Source organism: Theropithecus gelada, chromosome 8, assembly GCF_003255815.1.
Source record: "Theropithecus gelada isolate Dixy chromosome 8, Tgel_1.0, whole genome shotgun sequence".
In the NCBI taxonomy this organism is placed as follows: Eukaryota; Metazoa; Chordata; class Mammalia; order Primates; family Cercopithecidae; genus Theropithecus; species Theropithecus gelada.
Window position 1 is genome coordinate 58,141,743 of NC_037676.1, and position 14,644 is coordinate 58,156,386.

General features: G+C 43.4%; 1 protein-coding gene across 2 annotated transcripts in view; it reads left to right on the forward strand.

Moving 5' to 3' along the window:
• LYN (LYN proto-oncogene, Src family tyrosine kinase) overlaps positions 1–14,644 on the forward strand; it is a 137,614-nt gene that overhangs the window by 34,620 nt on the left and 88,350 nt on the right. The gene's annotated exons all lie outside the window — the stretch shown is intronic.

Sequence of the window (14,644 nt, forward strand, 5' to 3'; positions counted from 1 at the left end):
ATGAGAAGAAATGAGCAGCTTATGAAACCAGGAAGACAGGTTATTGTGGAGGAGTGACTTGCTAAGCTCTATCAGATGAGCAACGAGCAAGGAAACAGGGGAGAGATAAAATCATGACTGCTTTTGGAAAGATAAGTGGACTAGCATGCAGCATGGAGAATGACGAGGTGGAGGGTTGTTGGCGGGGGTGTGTGTGTGTGTGTGTGTGTGTGCGCGCGCGTGCACGTATGACAGAGAGAGAAAGAAGAGGGACTATGAATGGCATGGGATATAAGAGAAAGGCAGGCCAGGTCAGAGGGTTTTTAGGATGGCCGGTGAGGTCCAGGAGGGTCTGGAGGTCAGCCACAGGGTGGAGAAGAGGTTGAGGACTCAGGCACTAATCTAAGGGGAAGGGAGACACTGTGTTCTAAGGCGGCCAGCCCTGCTGCTCCCTGTAAGCACTTTACGTATTTGACATGAAATATACTGAGGCGGCCCCCATGCTTTAGGGTGCAAATGCTCCCCTAAGGTGAGAGTGGAAGAAGAGAAAAGGAGAAGGCTCTTATTTGCTCATATGAGCTGTGTAGAGTTCCTTCAGAGCTCAGAGAGGCACTGTGCAGTAATCAAGCCAGGTCAGCTGCTGGGACTAGGGGCCCGGGTAGGTCACAGCCCTGCCGGCCGGCCGCATGCCTTCTAGGATCAGCCCAATCTCTGGAACCTTTCCTGAGGTCTCCATTTTCAGGAATTTTGTTGGGAACCCAGATAACAGAATGGCCATAGTTGGTGATTATGTTCCTCCTACCTCTTTTCCATCAGCCTCCCTCACCTTCCCCTTCCAGACATGAGAAAACACTGTTTCACTACAACATCCAGTAGATTTACCTAACTGGTAAAATAAGAAAGGCCAAGGAAGTTGCTATTCTCTTCACTCCCACCTATCCTGTTCATTTTGTTTGTAACAGTGGAGCCAAGTTTCAAACAAATGTAGAAAAGGTGAGCAGTGCTAATGATGTGTTTCGGATGGGATTCAGGGACAACTCAACTTGAAATTGCCTCTTAGCCATCGGTTTGTGTGCCTGGGGGTTCACCTGCTTTGAATTAGGTTAATTTAATAATTGCCAATTAGACTGGGAGAGTACAAATGGTTTTGTTAGATTAAAAAGTTACATTTTATAATACTTATTGTATTAACCATGGGCTGATGACGCTGCTTGTACTCTGTGTTAAAGCCTTATCTATTATCTGTCCTTCCTTTTGAAAATCTCTTTTATTTCAGTTTCCATCAGTGTGTTGCAACTGTCCAATCTCTCTGGCATTCTAGAATGGATGCTGCCTGCCTTCCGTATTGCAACTCATAAGGTTCTTTGCCTGATGTTTTGTGAACATACACACTGCAATTCCAGATACCATTAAGCCTCTGCTATCCAGGTTTATTTACATTAACTATAGTTTTTTAAAATGTATTTTATTAAACTCAGTTTTTTAAAAAAACAAATACTTCTTGAAACCAGAACCAAACAAAGAAGAAGTATTTGAGGTCCTGGATCTTTAAATTTTATGATCTTGGACCTGGCTCACACCTGTAATCCCAACACTTTGGGAAGCTGAGGCGGGTGGATCACCTGAGGTCAGGTGTTTGAGACTAGCCTGGTCAACATGGTGAAACCCTGTCTCTACTACAAATACAAAAAATTAGCTGGGCATCGTGGCAAATGCCTGTAATCCCAGCTACTCCAGAGGCTGAGGCAGGAGGATCTCTTGAACCCGGGAGGCGGAGGTTGCAGTGAGCTGAGATTGTGCCATTGCACTCCAGCCTGAGCGACAAGAGCAAGACTCCATCTCAAAAAATAATGAAAAAAAAAAAAAGTAAATTCTCCTTACATATAAAACATATGAAGCAGTGCTGCCACAGAGAGAGAGAAAGAGAAGGAGAGAGAGAGAGAGAGAAGAAGAGAGGAAGAGAGAAAGAGAGAGAGAGACATCGAGGATAAGAGAGAACAAAGATTATGATTTCTGAAAAAAAGGAATGGATATTCAATAAGCATGTACTTACTATACACCATAAGCTCTAAGATATGACATGAGTATGTTTTCTATTTTAATACCTCTAAACTCACAATTAATGGCATCTTAATATTTTAAAGGGTAGCCATTGTTTTAAAAGCATATAAAATAATGGTATAAAAATTACAGCTATCTTAAGTTCAGTAAATATAGAACTTTGAGTAAGTCAATTTGATAATTCCCCTTTATGGTAAATTATCTCGTGATAGTTTCATGTTTAAATCTTCAGAAAAAAATTTTATTGAGTTGATCATTGGCTTAAAAATGGTAGTATTTTATTGGTTTTACAGAAACACTTATTTTGTTTTTTGAGGGGAAAGTGAATATTGAGGGAAAATAATGACTGTGTTCAATGTTATGCTTGTAACATCAGTAAACCGCATCTGATGAGGCTGTTTCCTATTGTCTACTGTTAAACGGTCCTGTTTTCTAACTTAAAAATAGTGCTTCTAAGGCTAAACCTTCAGTTTCTTCTGGACTCTGTCAGGTTACTTTGGGTGATTTTGAAAGATTTCCATACATAATACTGCTCTGGAAGGGTGCGTGTGAATATGGTTCACAAAAGCAGTGAAAACATGTACCTACACCGAGGACAGCGATGTGGGCTACAATACGACAACTGTTTTAGATGGCCAGCCTGTGTTTGACGATGATTCCCGAGTGCCAGACGCGAAGGAAGATATAAATCCCTCACCATGTCCTGAATTCCACAGTGCCTCTCCCTCCTCCCCTGGGAGTGGAGCCCAGGCTGACCTCTCTCTGGCTCCATCCTGGAAATGCGTGTGGGAAGGGCAGCATTGCTCTTTACCCCATGCCTAATACTGCAATGGCACCTTAGGCTGTGTGTGTCACACAGAAAAATAAAACATCAGATTTTTGTTAATTTTGGGTGATGAGTGAGGTCAGGGAGAGTTATTATTTTGAGACTGCTATATTTTTTCTCTTTTTAAAAAACAGATGGGGGCGAGGTGGCGGGCGCCTGTAGTCCCAGCTACTCGGGTGGCTGAGGCAGGAGAATGTCATGAACCCGGGAGGCGGAGCTTGCAGTGAGCCGAGATCGCGCCACTGCACTCCAGCCTGGGCCACAGAGTGAGACTCCGTCTCAAAAAAAAAAAAAAACAAAAAAAACAGATGGGGCTGGGCACAATGGCTTACACCTGTAATCCCAGCACTTTGGGAGGCTGAGGCAGGTGGATTATTTGAGGCCAGGAGTTCAAGACCACCCAGGCCAACATGGTGAAATCCCATCTCTACTAAAAATACAACAATTAACCAGGCGCCGTGGTGCATGCCAGTAATCCCAACTACTCAGGAGGCCGAGGCACAAGAATCACCTGATCCCAGGAGACAGAGGCTGCAGTGAGCCGAGATCACACTACTGCACTCCAGCCTGGGTGATAGAGTGAGACTCTGTCTCAAAAAAAAAAAAAAAAAGAAAAAAAGAGAGAGAGAACGAAAGATGGGATCTTGCGCTGTCACCCAGGCTGGAGTACAGTGGTATGATTGTAGCTCACTGCAGCCTTGAACCCCTAGGCTCAAGTGATTGTCCTGCCTCAGCCTTCCAAGTAGCTGGGACTACAGGCATACACCACCACACCTAGCTAATTTTTATTTTTTGTAGAGACAGGGTCTTGCTATGTTGCCCAGGCTGATTTTGAACTTTTGGGCTAAACTGGTCCTCCTGCCTCAGCCTCTCACAGTGCTGGAGTTGTAGGTATGAACCACCAAAAACTGCTGTTTAAAAGTGTTTATATTCTGGATACACTAACAGCATTTCGTCCAACTTGTGGAGTGGAGAGAGTGGGGGAGGGGAGGATAGTGCTAATGAACTGTGACAGGGGCTAGAAAGAAGAAAAGAAGAAAGTTCCCTAAATAAGCTTCTACTGGGTGTCCTCCCTTCACATGGAGCCAGGGCCTTGCCTTTTAGGCACTTACTCTTCCAGTGTCTATTTTATAATATGTTCAAGAAGGATCCCAGAATCAGAGATTCATAGAATTAGAGTTAAAAGGGATAGATATTTTGTTTGACCCAGAAAAAGTTAAGGAATATGCTTGAGATATTCAGTGGCAGAGGCTGGAATAGATATTCCCAAATCTCCTGATGTGAAGTTTTGTGTTTGTCAAACATGACTGTGTAAAAGATTAATTTAAATGTAATGACGTGTTGTATTCATAGAAGTTCTTTGGGTTTCTGTGGAAACCTCCTCTTGCTAGCTTAAACAGAAATGGGGGTTTTATTGGAAGGAAGCTGAGATATTGCACCAAACTGCACAAAATTGAATGAAGAGCTGACTAAGCAAGGCTGCATTGAGAAGGAACCAGGGTGGTCTGGGCTGTGGTAGCGGCAGCAGCAGCTTGCAGATCTCCCACCGCTGATGCTGCTCGACTCAGACAGCTCTCCACACTCTGCTGTCTGTCTCTGGCTCAGACAGGACCCTTTGTGTGGCTGTTTCCTTCCACAAGGCCTCAGTGGGAGCAAGCCAGCCTCCCACAGGCCTCTCAGACAGACCACCCCCTTCCTCCCTCTCCTGTTAACCTGCTTTTATTTCCTTAATTGCACTTATCACCATGCAGAAGCCTATGTGTGTGTTCCCCTGTGGAGATGTAAAAACACTGATGCCCAGGCCTGACTCCCAGAGACTCTGATTAAACTGGTCTGGGCTATGGAGCCGGGACATGTGCATTTTTCTTACAAGTTCTAATGTGCAACCAGGATTAAGAATCATTGCCTTCTGCATCGACAGGACAAATCAAAATGTGCAGCAACATACATGTTCAAGTGAATCAAGAAGACAGATCTGGAAACAATTGTTAAGGAATAATAATGCATTTGTCTATCACCACACATAAGTGATGCTGACCAGAGCACTCCCAGATTGAGTGGTGCCAGGTGCTCGGTTGAACCTTACTATGGCCTTGTGGGGTAGGGAGCAGTGTCCTCATTGTCCGTATTAGTCACTGAGGCGGAGGGATTCAGGCTCAGTGTATGCCCACAGTTCTTGGGCAAATCCCACCACCAGGTCAGCCAACTACACGGGGATTCTGACCGGCTCCTGATGGGTGCCCATGACGGGCTGTGCAAAAGTGGTGGTGAGATTTCTCCACCTTCATGGAGGTGTGGTACCCAGGGGAGGTGGACTTCAGCAGCAAGAATGGGCTGGGTGCAGTGGCTCGTACCTGTATCTCAGTACTTTGGGAGTCCGAGGCGGAGAATTGCATGAGCTCAGTTGTTCGAGACCATGGGAGACCCTGTCTCTACAAAAAAAAAAAAAAAAAAGATAGTAGTTAGACACTCCCAACAGGCAGGACTATTGAATGTTGGGCGGTGTCACCAGGAGATAACACATTTTAAGCAGAAATAATAGGGAAGAAAGAGGATCTCAATTATTTCAAGGAAAGCAGAACTTGCTGGGCTTTTGGGGCTAATTAAAGGAAATGGGAAAAATGAACATGTGTGAGAATCTAAACCTAACAGTAGTTTATTGAAAAGAAGAGAAAGAGTGGAGAGGGAAATGAAGTTTTGATTTTTGCCTTTTTAGGAAATTGAGATATAATTTAGTGTTTGTACTTTAAGTTAGTGTAGAGTTTGAGTGAGAAGAGTGAGGAACATAAATATGAATGCTCTGTCCCTATAGTGCTTTTCACAGAAATAATGGAATAGAATAGGCTTCACTGCCGCGTCTGGAAACCCTCCCTCTGTCAGGGTGATTTAGAAATTGACTGATTTTACCATGGAGGGGATGGGATGGGCCACAGGCTGGGGTTTGAAGAAAGAATCTATAATCCTTTTGGTCTTAACCATTAGGCAAATTTAGCTTCCTGGTCTCAGAAAGAAAAAACACACCCACAAAAAGAAAAACCCATGCCCGTGGGAACAAGTAACTTCCTCCTCCTGGGGCTGCTTGAAAACCCTAATCTTCCTCTCACCAGGCCAAGTCCCTTCCCTTCTCAGCGGGAGGCTGGCTGGGGCATCCAAGAAGCCACAACGGGCCCTGGGGAGGGAGAATGCGCACGTCTGGGTGAGCGGTTGAACGTGCATTGGCTGAGGTGTGAGGCTCGGGAAACCGCTCTCCAGGCAAAGACACTGCTTGGAGGCAGCGTCTTTATAATTCTTTGTACCTGGGAAAGTGAAGGGTTGGGCGGGGGGAGTGTGCGGAGGGGGGCGGGGAGGGTGCTTTGTCACGTGGCCCCCCTCTTTGCTTCTTTGTCTGTCCTCCAACTTAACATGCCTTGAGGCTGAAAAACAGAATTCCTCATTTTTTACTCAGTGACAAAATCAGAGAAAAAAGTCAATGCCAATTGAAAAAGACATATCTGCAAACACAGAACTAATTTTTCTGCCAAATATGTGAGCATGGGCTGTAAATATAGTAAAATAATTCAGCAGATGAATTGTGGGAAGGCCAGTGTCAGGTGGGGAAGAATCTGAAACCTGGACCACCAGAATTTCAGTAAAGTGAAGAGAGGGCTATTTTTGAGGTGGAGCTGGGGGAGTTGGGGACGCATCAGACATTATCTGGAGTGCTGTGAAAATTACACTGCTTTATTTTTTAGCAGGATTCCCATTCATAAAGCCTCTTTAGCAATTTTTGTTTAACAATTTTGTTCATGCAGAATGTCACAGGAGCTTTTCTTAAGTGTGATCATGTCACTATAACCTGGCTTTCCTTGTTTTGGAGGACAGGGAGGGATAATGGGAAGGAACACATTGTTTACTTTCTCTGGAAGAGCATTTAACATATGCTATTTCATTTAATCCTTATGGTGACCCTGATGGAGGACTATTATCTACACTTCACAGATGAGGAAAATGAAGTTTAACGAAGTAACTTGCTGATGTTTATATGTCTATTAATAAATGAAGAACAAGGATAGAACCAATTTCCCCTCATTCCAAAGCCCTTTGCTACTTTACTTCAGGAATTTTTTTTTTTTTTTTTTTTTTTTTTTTTTTTTTTTTTTAGACAGAGTCTCACTCTGTTGCCCAGACTGGAGTGCAGTGGCACAAATCTCGGCTCACTGCAAACTCTGCCCCTCCCCCGCACCCTTCTCCACCCCTGCACCAGGTTCCAGCAATTCTCCTGCCTCAGCTGGGATTACAGGCACGTGCCACCACGCCTGGCTAATTTTTGTATTTTTAGTAGAGACAGTGTTTTGCCATGTTGGCTAGGCTGGTCTTGAACTCCTGATCTCAGGTGATCTGCCCGCCTCGGCCTCCCAAAGTGCTGGGATTATAGGTATGAACCACCATGCCCAGCCAGGAAAATTTTTAAGTAAAAGATTTTCAGCCCACATTCATTGAATGATCTCAGATTCTCAGATAATGGGGGACATTTTGTTTATTTTCATGGTCTTGATATGTCTGAAACAAAAACAATTTTGGGAGTTAACATTTATTAATCATCTATTATAAACCAAATACATTGTACCTAATAATTAAAATATATTCCACTTACGGAATTGCTGCCAACCACAAACTATGGAATAAGCCCATGGAATTTCTAAGTTCACTTTAATTCAACACATGGCGCTTTGTTGCTGGCTCGGTAACCAGATAGCCCACTGTGTATGTTTTATTGAAGCAAGTTGTCTACAAAGAAGCGGGATAGACGGTGTCTGTCCTCAAGGGGTTTACAGTCTATCGAGGAGACAGCTATACACACATTAATGGATAGACAGCTCTAGAGTTACATAACAGATATAAAGTTGTACTATACAAGAGTTGTCCTGGGGCTTGGGACGAAATTCCAAATTGATTGTGGAGAGAAGAAATCCGAGGAGAGAAGGATGTGGGCTGCTGGAGACCAGGCAAGATGGGTTTTGAGTTACGTTTGGAAGACAGGTGAGATTTGTGTAAATGGGTAGGAGTGCATGAGCCAAGATGAGACGGCAGGTGATGCCACCATGCCAATTAGGAGTCTTACATTTGGAGTAACACAGGTGATGGTGAGGCAGGTTGAGGCCGGCCTGGGAGAGGCGGGGGGTGGGGCAGGTTGAATATTTCAGATTTTGTCCTGTTGGCAGGGGTGTTGATAGCAGTATTACAAATGATGGTATATTAGTAATAATAATGTTTAAAATTTATTGAGCATTTACTCCACTGGATACTCTTTATTCTACAGATATTTATGGAGCATTTACAAGTGCAGAACAATGTTTCTTGCACTGATAATACAAGGCTGTGCAAAACTGACAGGAATCCCTGCTCTTGTGGAGCTTACAGTAACAGAAGAGAGATGGACAGATGATAAAATAGGTACATTCTTCTGTGGGTGCTGTAGGGAAGCATAAGGACAGGAGTGGGTAGAGAATGAATGGATAAGGGAGATCACAGTTTTCTTTATTTTTATTTTTTCTTTGGGCAGAGTCTTACTCTGTCACTCAGTCTGGAGTGCAGTGGCATAAACACAGCTCACTGCAGCCTCAAACTCCCAGGCACAAGTGATCTTCTCACCTCAGCCTCCTGAGTAGCTGGGACTACAGGCGTGTGCCACCATGCCCAGCTAATGTGTTTAGATTTTTTATAGAGAGGGGGTCTCACTGTGTTACACAAGCTAGCCTCGAACTCCTGGGCTCAAGCGCTTCTCCCGCCTCAGCCTCCCCAAGTGCTGGGATTATAGGCATGAGCCACCACACCTGACTGACATCACAATTTTAAAGCCTGGTTCTGTGTGTGCCAGTGTATTAACTTATCTAATCGGGTAAATAATAGGTAGAAGACAGTCTCTGAAGAATTTTGAATATAGGCTGGGTGTGCTGGCTCACACTTGTAATCGGAGCACTTTGGGAGGCCGAGGTGGGTGAACTCTCAAGAGTTCAAGACCAGCCTGGCCAACATGGTGAAACCCGGTTTCAACTAAAAATACAAAATTAGCTGGGAGTGGTGGCACACGCCTGTAATCCCAGCTACTGGGGGAGCTGTGGCAGGTGAATCACTGGAACCTGGCAGGCGGAGGCTGCAGTGAGCTGAGATTGTGCCACTGCACTCCAGCCTGGCCAAAAAGAGCGAAATTCCATCCAAAAAAAAAAAAAGGAATTTTGAATATAAAGTAACGTGATGAAAATGGAATTCATAAAGATGAGTGTAGCAAAACGGGAGGGTGCCAGCTGGGAGGCAACCTCAGCAACCTGGGATGGTTAGACGTAGCAGGGCTGTTGTAGCAATTAATATTAGGTAGGGTTTAGGAGAGAAAGGAGACCAATCTAGGGAAAAGATATCAAAATTCACTATCTGCTCCATGCCTTTCCTGAGCCTAGAATCCAAGTGCAATTATATCGCAAAACTGACAGGGCTTGAGGGAGGGTGGACCTAATGAGTAAAATGTGACATGAAAGTGACAAGATGATGAGGGTTTCAGCCTCGGGTGACTGGGATGGTGAGAAAAAACAATTTTTGATAAGGAAGATGGAAATTCAATAGAATTGTCTGTCATACTATTTAAGTAATTTAAAAATTTTTTGAAACAAATCGGGGGTGGCCTCTAAGGTACTGATCCTTTCCGAGAGTCAGTAGTTTCTCCTAATGGCAGTGTGGGCAAGGTGAGAGGTAAAGCCGGTGGGTCCCGGTGCCAGGAGACCTGCTTCCCCTTCCCAGCACATCTGCCAGTTTCCACCTCTCTTTCAAGCTACACCTGCTTTGTCCTAACCTGCCTTCCACTGCTTCCCACTTCTTACTTGCTCACAGATTCCCCAATGTGCTTGCTTCACAGTACTCTGAGTGTCTGTGATTTTTTCAAGGCAACCTGAGAGCGGAAGAAATGCAGGAGAGTTTCAGTTAGTGAGTATTAGGTCAAACAACTGTTTTGTTTTTTTTTTTGAGACAGGGTCTTGCTCTGTCCCCCCAGACTGGAGTCAGTGGCACAATCTCAGCTCACGGCAACCTCTGCCTCCCGGGTTCGAGCGATTCTCCTGCCTCGGCCTCTTGAGTAGCTGGGATTACAGGTGCCTGCTGCCACACCCAGCTGATTTTTGTATTTTTAGTAGTGACGAGGTTTCACCATGTTGGTCAGGCTGGTCTCGAACTTCTGACCTCAAGTGATCTGCCCACCTTGGCCTCCCAATTGTTGGTATAACAGGCTTGAGCCACTGTGCCCAGCCAAGGTCAAACAACTTAATAAATGTTTGTTATAATGACTTAGTGCCATTTGAATATACATATATATATATTTCAATGTATATATATACATTGAAAGAAAAAAAATGTTTTTATATTATTCTTAAATGACCGCAGTTATTCTCAAATGGGATATGTACACCCTGCTGCACAACTTCTCCAACCTTAGAATCATATTGGACACCCACTTTCTCACTTTCTGCCCCATTTTGATTTTTCAGGTGGTACTTGTTTATTTTTTTTATTTTTTATTTTTTTAATGATAGCAACCACAGAAAACCCAGTTTTACAAATATGTGATGCTGTTGAAAGGAAGGTAGCATGATCTAATGTTGAAACAGTACTACCTTGAGTGAGTAGCTCTCACGATGTGTGAGAGATGTCATTGTGTTTCCCTTGAAAATTTGAAATATCCCAGGGCACCCCTGTGACTTCACCATGGCACCCTGGAGGGTCTCAAAACACAGTTTGGGAATTATGGTACAGGCCTGTTCTATACCATCTGTTTTCTTTCTCCTCAATTTTATGGCACTTCTTGGCATCCTCGTTTTTTTTTTTTTCTTTCTTTTTTTGAGATGGAGTCTCGCTGTATCATCCAGGCTGCAGTGCAATGGTGTGATCTTGACTCTCTGCAACCTCCACCTCCTGGGTTCAAGCATTCTCCTGCCTCAGCCTCCCCAGTAGCTGGGATTGCAGGCGTCCACACACCATGCCCAGCTAATTTTTGTATTTTTAGTAGAAACTGGGTTTCACCATTTTGGCCAGGCTGGTCTTGAACTCCTGACCTCAGTTAATCCACCTGCCTTGGCCTTCGAAAGTGTTGGGATTACAGGCGTGAGCCACCGCGCCCAGCCGCATCCTCATTTTTAAGAAAATAACTGGATCCAGCCATGACCTTCCGTTTCCTCTTTTTCACCTTTAAACTCCTAGAGTGAGTTTACAGTGACTCTCCAGTTCACTTCTAGTATCATATACTGCAGATGCGTCACTTGATAAGTCACTGCTTTGGCTTCAAGCTTAATTCCTTGATGCCAGAGGAACTTAGTTCCAAAGAATGGTTTCCTTGTTTGTTTGTTTGTTTGTTTGTTTGTTTGTTTTTTGAGACGAGTCTCTCTCTGTCGCCCAGGCTGCAGTGCAGTGGTGCGATCTCGGCTCATGGCAACCTGCGCCTCCCGAGTTCAAGCGATTTTCCTGCCTCAGGCTCCTGAGTAGCTGGGATTATAGGCACCCACCACCATGCCTGGCTAATTTTTGTATTTTTAGTAGAGACGGGATTTCACCATGTTGGCCAGGCTGGGGTGATCTGCTTGCTTCAGCCTCCCAAAGTGTTGGAATTACAGGCGTGAGCCACCGCGCCTGGCCTCCTTTTTTTCGTTCGTTTTGAGACAGGTTCTTATTCTGGTTGCCCAGGCTGGAGTGCAGAGGTGCAATCACCGCTCACGGCAGCCTCAAACTCCTGGGCTCAAGCAATCCTCCCACCTCAGCCTCTCGAGTAGCTGGGACCAAAGGCATACACCACCATGCCTGGCTAATTTTTAAATTTTCTGTCGTAGAGACGAGTCTCATTATGTTGCCCAGGCTGGTCTCGTACTCCTGGGCTCAAGCAATCCTCCCGCCTCACCTCCGAAAGTGCTGGCATTACAGGTCCGAGCCACTGCGCTCCGCCAGAATGTTTTCCAATTCTCATTCCACCATGTTTCTTTTGCGTTAAAAATCCTTGGCTAGGTTTTTTATCAAAAGTCATTGGCTGACTTTTGACCTTCGTACTTTACCACAAGCTCATGGATGTGCCAGGCCTTAAAGGAGAAGGGCTTTCTATGTCTTTGTCTTCTGTAAACCCATTTAAACTCCACCATAGCCGTAGGGAGATGGGCGTTATCATTACCCTTTTCATGGATGAGGAAGCAGGCCGGTGGTAACGCCAAGGCATCAGAATGGAACGGAAACACCACCTATGTGGACACAGGACAGAGGTGCTGCCTGTCCACAGTTATGGCCAGGTTCCTGAGGACACCCTGGACGCTGGTGACTGGTATAAATAAGTGTCTTGCTGTGTTTGATTTTTAATTTTTACAACTATAGTTTTATAAAAGTAAATCATTATAGCTCATTGTGGACACTTTAGCAATGAAGAAAAAGAAAAACCAACTCACCACAGAAGCATAAAAGTGTTTGTGTAAGCATTTTTGATTCAGTTTAATTTGATTTTAGTATTGCTTCCAAATATTTTTATTATGTAATCATAATGTATATAAAACTTTTTATCTTGTTTTACAAAAATTAAATTATAAGCATTTTTTATTTAATTATGCAATTCTTTTAGCCATCCTTAAGAAATTAATTTTTCTCACTTTCAAGGTGATTCTTGCACATAATTTAAAAACCAAATAACTACAAAGCTTTAACATAAAACAGCAGATTCCTGCCCTATCTTCCTGAAGCCCCTCCCACGTAGATTTACCCGGAGATCCAACCACTTTCTTGTCTTCAACTCAATGGCTCTGCGATATCCATTGAATGGCATCATGCAGTTTATGTACCTGCTGCTCATCCTGTGTTTACTTAATTGAGTTATTGAATGATTGATTGAGAGCAATGGTTCTGCAGGATTACTAAATGCTGATAAAGGCCTGTTCACTATGCATGTATAGATGTGTAAGTTCAGAGCCAAATTATCAGATGTACTTTGCCTTGCCATTTTTATAAGCCTAATTTAACTGTACATTTCATTTATCATAAATGGCTCTAGGTAGATTAGGAGTAACGACTTTATTATTAAACATTAATAGATCTCCCAGCTCTTATCAGTTGTTTTCCAAACCTAAAATTGAAGAAGTTTGGGAGTTAAGCCAAGAAGATCTAATGAAATTCTATTGTATTTTAAATTATAATTATTAAAACAGAGCAGGTAACAGCCTGCCCTTGATAATTGTAAAGACTACTGGGTGTTAAGAAGAGGCACATTATGTGGATACATGCAACTTCTCGTAGAATATTTTCAGACAGCCCTCTTTTTAAAAATGGAGGATCCCTTTTCTGAAATACTGATTCCCAAGCGTGTGGATTGGTGTCTGTATTGCCATAATATACTTTAAAAAAAATTAATAGGCTTTATTTTTTAGAGCAGTTTTACATTTGTCTATTTTTTACTGCTCCTCGTGGAGCCCGGCTAACTCCTAGGCAGTGCACCCAGAGTTGCAGTTTTAGATTTAGATAAATTAGGCAGAAAATACAGATAATTGCCATCTAGCCATCACTGACTTCCTACCCTCAACCAGCTTATTATTAACATATAATTAACTCCTATTATGAACATGTTACATTACTGTGGTACATTTGTTATCACTGATAAGCCAATGTTGATATGTTAATTAAAATCTACAGTTTTCGTTAGGATTCACTCTTGGTGTAGTACATTTCATGGATTTTGACAAGTGTATAATGACATATATTCACCATTACAGTCATATAGAATAGTTTCACTGCCTTAAAAATCCCCCGTTCTTCACATGTTTATTCCCCTGTTCCCCAAACCTCTGGCAACCACTGATCTTTTTAGTGTCTCCACAGTTTTACCTTTTCCAGAGTGTCATACAGTTGGAATCACACAGTATGTAGCCTTTTCAGATTGGCTTCTTTCACTTAGTAATATGCATTTAAGGTTCCTCTATGTCCTTTCATGGTTGATAGCTTATTTCTTTTAAGCACTGAATAGTGTTCTGTTGTCTGGATATAAAATGGATAAACATTTTATTTATCCATTCACCTAATGAAGGTCATCTCAGTAGCTTCCAAGTTTTGTCAATTAGGAATAAAGCTGCTGGCCAGGTGCAGTAGCTCACATCTCTAATCCCAGCACTCTGGGAGGCTGAGGCAGGCGGATCACTTGTAGTCAGGAGTTCGAGACCAGCCTGGCCAACATGGTGAAACCCTGTCTCTATTAAAAATACAAAAATTAGCTGGTATGGTGGCAGGTGCCTGTAATGCCCAGCTACCCAGGAGGCTGAGGCAGGAGAATTTTTTGAACCTGGGAGGCGGAGGTTATGGTGAGCCAAGATCATACCACTGTAACCCTGCCTGGGTGACAGAGTGAGACTCTGTCCCAAGGCGGGGGGGCAGGAGGGAAGGAATAAAGCTGCTATAAACATCTGTGTGCAGGTTTTTGTGTGTACATACATTTTCAACTCACTTGAGTGAAAATCGAGGGGCACAGTTGTTGGATCATATGGTAAGAGTATTGTTTAGTTTTATAAGAAACCGCAAGACTGTCTTCCAGAATGGTTGGGTCATTTTACTTTCCCCAGCAATGAATTGGAGTATCTGTTGCTCTACATCTTTGCCAGCATTTGGTGTATGTAGTCAGTGTTTTAGATTTTTGTTGTTTAATAGGTATATAGTGGTAAAGTATATCTCATTGTTGCTTTGTTTGTTTTGTTTTGTTTGAGACAGAATCTCACTCTGTTGCCCAGGCTGGAGAGCAGTGGTGCA